Source organism: Somniosus microcephalus, chromosome 9 (assembly GCF_052327205.1).
Source record: "Somniosus microcephalus isolate GS21.2 chromosome 9, FLI_Smic_1.0, whole genome shotgun sequence".
NCBI lineage: Eukaryota > Metazoa > Chordata > Chondrichthyes > Squaliformes > Somniosidae > Somniosus > Somniosus microcephalus.
Genome location: NC_140995.1, coordinates 46,692,967 through 46,700,090, shown reverse-complemented (window position 1 = coordinate 46,700,090; position 7,124 = coordinate 46,692,967).

The following is a 7,124-nucleotide window of genomic DNA, read 5'->3' as shown; positions in this document are numbered from 1 at the left end:
CTACTTTTCAATTCTATACCTCTGGAAATAAACCCTAGTGCTTGGTTTGCTTTTTTTATGGCCTTGCTAACCTGTGTTGCAACTTTTAGTGATTTGTGTATTTGTACTGCAAGATCCCTTTGTTCCTCTACCTCACCTAGACTCACACCCTCCAAGTAATAAGTGACCTCCCTATTCTTCCTATCAAAATGTAATACCTCATATTTATCTGTGTTGAATTTCATTTGCCAATTATATGCCCATTCTGCAAATTTATTAATGTCTTCCTGTAATTTGTTGCAGTCTTCCTCAGTATTGACTATCACCCTCCACCCCCCCCCACCCCACCCCACCCCCACCCCACCCCCACCCCCACCCCCAATTTGGTGTCATCCGAAAATTTAGAAATTGTGTTTTGGATTCCAAAGTCTAAATTGTTAATGTAAATTGTGAACAACAGTGGTCCCAGCACTGATCCTTGTGGAACACCACTACCCAGCTTCTGCCACAGTGAATAGCTATCCTTTACTCTTACACTCTTCTTTCTGTCTTGAAGCCAGCTAGCTATCCATTCTGCTACTTGTTCCCTGACTTCACATTCACTGACCTTGTTCAACGGTTTATTATGGGATACCTATCGAAGGCCTTTTGAAAATCTAGATAAATAACATCTACTGCATTACCATTGTCTACTCTCTCTGTTACCACTTCAAAAAATCAGTGAGGTTGGTCAAGCAAAATTTTCCCTTTTGAAATCCATGCTGACTATTCCTTATAATATTTTTGGTTTCTAGATGTTCTTCTATTTTCTCCTTTCTTTGGGATTCCATTATTTTTCCTACCACTGATGTTAAGCTGACTGGTCTATAATTCCCTGGACATGGTCTATCCCCTTATTAAATATAGGTATTATATTAGCTATCTGCCAGTCTTCTGGCACTACACCTTTTTCTAACAAATGATTAAATATGCTTAGTAACGCCTCTGCTATCTCTTCCCTAGATTATTTTAAAATGTGTGGATGCAATCCATCCAGACCAGGGGTTTTATCCTTTTTGAGTTTGATTAGTTTATTTAATATAACCCCTCTTTTTATTTTAAATGCACTTATCGCATTACTAATCTCATCATCCAATGTCATGTCCACCTGTTCTATCTTCCTGGTAAATAATGAAGCAAAATAATGATTTAATATTTCTGCCATCTCTCTATCGTTACCGATGGTATTATCCTGTCTATCCCTTAGTGGCCCTATTCCCATCCCAACCTTCCTTTTTTATTGATGTGCCTGTAAAATATTTTACTATTTTGTTTTATGTTCCTTGATAATTTCATTTCATAGTTCCTCTTTGCCTTCCTTTTGTTTTTTTTTTACTTCTCTCCTAATCTCTTCATATTCTCCCTTATCGTGCACTCACCTGCTGTACAACGTATGCTTCTTTCCTTACCCTCAATTGTTCCCTTATGGCTTTATTCATCCTTGGAGTCTCATTAGTGTTTCGTTTGTTCGTTCCTTTTAGCGGAATATATTGTTCCTGTACTCTGTTGAACACTGTTTTAAATGTTTCCCATTGCTATTCTACATCGTTGTTTGCCAATATTGTAGCCCATTTTATTTTCCCAAGTACTGTAGGCTCCGAAGACTCTGTTTTGCAACCCATTGGGGTTCTTAGTGGTCACTTGAGTGGATGTATGTGCTTCATTGTAACTTTGTTCAGCTGCAGTGGAACGAGGAGGGGGTGGGAAAAGGGCCATTAGCTATGGCAATAGTAGGCAGCCAAGGTCGCACAGTAGCCAATCCCTTCAATCCCTGAGTCTCCAAATAAGGGTGGAATTGTGAACTACCTCAGAATGAAGGAATCATATGAGCTGCCAGGAAACCTGGCATTCATTTACATAACTTAGTGATGGTGATTGCACACCAGCTGGACAGTGATTCAGTAGTTCCCATTTCTGTTCATATTAGGGGCACAGCGGGAGCACAAAGGAAGACATGTGTCCTAACAACATATCCTTGAACTTTGGGAACTCCACCAAGTAGATAAAATCCTAATGCCTGTGTTTTCTACTCACACGGGTTCCATGGGAAATAGAATATGTTGGTTGACCCTTGCGAATAATGCACCTGCCACTAATGTGAGCTATGTCACCTGTGGCCTTCTGAGACCCACCCGTGCTGTAAAAATTCAAGGTTGTGGTGACCTTGACTGGCACTGGAAGAGCTGAGCTAGCCCAGCAGTACATTGCACAGCTCCATCATTACTTCCCTGCAGAATCTAAGCCACCTTAAACTAAATGATTAAGATCTGATGCTAGTCTCAGCAGAATGGTAAATGCTAATAGCACTCAAATTTCCTGGGTCACCTCTATTTGCATAATTATTCACAGCACGGTCCCTTAAACAGCAATGAGGTAAATGGCCGCTTAATCTGACTTGGTGGTGCTGGTTGAGGGAAGGTTGACAACAGCACCGCCCCTGATCTTCTTCAATTAGTGTTATGGAATCTTTTCCATCCACCTGAACAAGTGATGGCACCTCAGTTTAACACCTCATCCAAAAGATAACACCTCTGACAGTGCAGCACTCCCTCAGTACTGCACTGAAGCATCAGCCTAGATTATCTGCTCAAGGCTTGCAGTGGGACTTGAACCCACAATCTGCTGACTCAGATGCGAGAGTAGTACCACCAAGCTAAACAGGCACTTAAAAAGGAATTAGGATTCCCATATGCAGGCATGACTCTTCAGACAAGCAACCGAGAGGCCCAGCACTCAGCCCCCTGTTTAATGGCTGGTAAAGTGCAGTTGGTGCTGCACGAGATGTTTGCCCTCTGTGCCATTCCATGGCACCACCACCCCTATAAGGCCACAATACAGCATGCACAGATTCTAGCAACTTCCCCACCACTGATGCTAGACTAATAGGCCTATAAGTCTAACGTCAGTTGTGGGGAAGTTACTAGAATCTGTTGTTAGGGACAGAGTGACTGAACATTTGGAGAAACATGAGCTTATGAGACAGAGCCAGCGTGGATTTGTAAAGAGTAAATCATGACTAACGAACCTAGTTGAATTTTTTGAGGAGGTAACTAACGTGGTAGATAAGGAAGTATCTAAGGATGTTGTTCATATGGACTTCCAGAAGGCAAAAATGAGAGTGCATGGAACTGGAGGCAACCTATTGGCTTGGATAGGGATTTGACAGGGCAGGTGAGACACAGAGAATAGGGGTTTTGGATATGTATTCAAATTGGCAGGATGTGACTAGTGGTGTCCTGCAGGGATCTGTACTGGTGTGACAGCTTTTCACTATACTTATAAATGACTTGGATGAAGGAACTTGCGAGGAATGTCAAGAATAACGCAAAAAGTCTTTACAATTATATTAGAAGAAAAAGGGTAGCCAAGGGTAATGTGGGCCCTTTAAAAAGAAATGGGGTAATATTACAAATGAAAATAAGGAAATGGCAGACGTTGAATAATTAGTTTGTGTCAGTCTTCACAGTAGAGGAAGAGGATATTCCTGACATTCCAGGGAAATTAATGATGAACCAAGAACTGGAATTCATAAAATTGATGTAAGCAAGAAAAGTGTAAGACTGACAAATCCCCAGGACCTAATGGTTTCCACCCCAGGGTTTTAAAGGAAGTAGGTGAGGAAATTGCAGATGCTTTAGCCATTTAGCTAGGAACAGTGGAGGTCCAAAGAGATTTAGGAGTCCATGTACACAGATCACTAAAATGTAGTATTCAGGTACAAATAAAATCATCAAAAAGGCTAATGGAATGTCAGCCTTTATAACTAAACTATAAAAGGGGAGGATGTTTTGCTACAGCTATACAAAGCCCTGGCCCTGGTTAGACCACATATGGAGTAGTGTATGTTCAGGGCACAGCACCTTAGAAAATATATATTGGCCTTGGAAGGAATGCAGTGCAGATTCACCAGAACGTTACCAGGTTTCCAAGGGTTAGATTATGAGGAGAGATTACATAAACTAGGCTTGTATTCCTTGGAACATAGAAGGTTAAGGGGTGATTTGATTGAGGTTTTTAGGATTTTGAAAGGGGTAGATAGAAAGAATTATTTCCGCTGATGGGGGAGTCCAGGAAAAGGGGACATAACCTTAAAATTAGAGTTAAGCCATTCAGGAGAGAAGTGAGGAAACACTTCTTCAAGAAAAAGGTGGTGGAAGTATGGAACTCTCGCCCACAAAAAGCAGTAAAAGCTAGCTCAATTAATCATTTTAAATCATGAGATTGATAAGATTTTTTATAGACAATGGTATAAAAGGATATGGAGCCAAGGCATGTGGATGGAGTTAAGATACAGATCAGCCATGATCTTATTAAATGGCGGAACAGGCTCGGGGGGCTGAATGGCCAACTCCTGCTCCTATGAATAGAGAGCCATATATCTAAGTTTGCTGACGACACCATGTTAGATGGCACAGTAGATAGTGCAGATTGGAGCAGAAGGTTGCAAAGGGACATTGATAGATAAAATGAGTGGGCAAAACTGTGGCAGATGGAATTCAATGTGGGGCAGTATGAGGTCATCCTCTTTGGACCTAAGAAAGATCAGAGTATTTTCTAAATGGCGAGAAGCTAGGAACTGTGGAGGAGCAGAGAGATTTAGGGATCTAAGTACAGAAATCATTAAAAGCTAGTGAACAGATACAAAAAATAATTGAAAAGGCTACTGGAATGATGGCCTTTATCTCAAGAGGGCTGGAATACAAAGGGGTGGAAGTTATGTTACAGCTGTACAGAGCATCTGGTCAGAGCCCATCTGGAGTACTGCCTTCAGTTCTGTGCACCACACCACAAGAAAGATATATTGGCCTTGGAGGGTGTGCAGCGCAGATTCACCAGAATGACACTGGGACTAAAAGGGATACATTTTAAGGACAGGTTACATAGATTAGGCTTGTATTCCCTTAAATATAGAAGATTTAGGGGTGATCTAATGGAAGTCTTTTATTTATTCATTTTTATGGGATGTGGGTGTCGCTTGCAAGGTCAGCATTTATTGCCCATTCCTAATTGTCTTTAACTGAATGACTTACTAGGCCATTTCAGAGGGTAGTTAAGAGTCAACCACATTGCTGTGGGTCTGGAGTCACATATAGGGTGGCAGATTTCCTTCCCTAAAGGACATTAGTGAACCAGATGGGTTTTTACAACAATCCGGTAGTTTCACGGTCATCATTACTGATACTGGCTTTTTATTCCAGGTGGCTAAGATGATTAAAGAATGCGATAGGTTAGTTAGAGCAAAACTATTTCTTCTGGTGGGAGAATTCAGAACAAGGGGGAATAACTTTAAAATTAGAGCTAGGCCGTTCAGGGGTGATGTCAGAAAGCACTTCTTGACGCAAAGGATAGTGGAAATCTGGAACTCTCTCCCTAAAATGCTGTTGAGGCTGGGAGTCAACTGAAAATTTTAAAACTGTGATTCATAGATTTTTGTTAGGCAAGGGTATTAATGGTTACAGAAGCAAGTCGGGTAGATGGAGTTCAGATGCAGATCAGCCATGATCTAATTGAATGGTGGAACAGGCTCAAGGGGCTGAATGGCTACTCCTGCTCCTATGTTCTAGATCTCTGCAAACTTCCCCTTCTGGCGCACCCCTGATTTTATTCACTCCAGCATTGGCGGCCGTGCTTTCAGCTACCTAGGCCCTAAACTCTGGAATTCCCTCCCTAAACCTTTCTCTATGTGGCTTGATGTCAAATTTTGTTTGATAATCTTTGCTCTGAAGTTCCTTGAAATGTTTTACCATGTTAAAGGTGCTATATCAATGCAAGTTGTTGTTGTTTTTGCTCACAGTTCTGTTCTAACCTGGTAAATTGTACGACAGCTGTGCTGCTTTTAAATTTAACCTATTGGTGCGGTACATGTGGAATTCTTCATCTCAATTTTTTTTAAACCAGTTTTCTCCACCCACTTCTCTTCAGAAACATACGGTCGCTACAGTTGATAGGAGAGGCAGGCAGACATCAAAGGCTGGCATCTGACTGTGATGCTTATGGCCTGATTCAGACTGACTGCTAAGTAACATGCTGGCATGAAATGAGATGGCAGATTTGCTATCCGCAGGGCAGGTCTCTCCAAATGGACAGAAGAACACTCGGCCCAATCAGCCTGTCGTGAAGTGGCCAAACTAAATACATCTGTGTCATCCTCCATTTGGCCTCCAACCTAGGCTGACAGGATGCAAATTGAACCCACTATGCTTGTTGCCATCATTCTATTTTTTTTTTTGCACCTTGTGATATTGTCCTGAGTGCTTTTTTTTTAAACTCTTAAAAACACTGAAATATGAAGCAGTTATGAAAAGGAAACGCAATGTGGTAGGGGATTCTATCGTAAGGGGAACAGATAGGCGTTTTTGTGGCCGTAGACGTGACTCCAGGATGGTTTGTTGCCTCCCTGGTGCCAGGGTCAAGGATGTCACTGAACGGCTACAGGGCATTCTGAAGGGGGAGGGTGAACAGGCAGAGGTCGTGGTTCAAATTGGGACCAACGACATAGGTAGGAAGAGGGAGGAGGTCCTGCAGCAAGAATTTAGGGAGCTAGGTAGCAGATTAAAGAGTAGGACCTCAAAGGTTGTAATCTCTGGATTACTCCCGGTGCCATGTGCTAGTGAGTATAGGAATAGGAGGATAGAACAGATGAATGCGTGGCTAAAGAGTTGGTGCAGGGGGGAGGGCTTTAGTTTCCTGGATCACTGGGCCTGCTTCTGGGGAATGTGGGACTTGTACAAGTCGGACGAGTTGCACCTGAACCAGAGCGGGACAAATATCCTTGCGGGGAGGTTTGCTAGCACTGTTCGGGGGGGTTTAAACTAAAATGGCAGGGGGTTGGGAACCTGAGCAGGGAGACAGAGGAAAGGGAAACAGGGATAAAAGCAAAAGATAGGAAGGAGAAAAACAAAAGTGGCAGTCAGAGAAATCAACGGTTTAAATCAAATGTGGCCACAGTAAATAATAATTCTAATAGGCCTAAGAGCATTAAAAAAACAAGCCTGAAGGCTTTGTGTCTTAATGCGAGGAGCATTTGTAATAAGGTGGATGAATTGGCTGCACAAATAAAGGTAAACGAATATGATTTGGTTGGGATTACGGAAACGTGGCTCAAG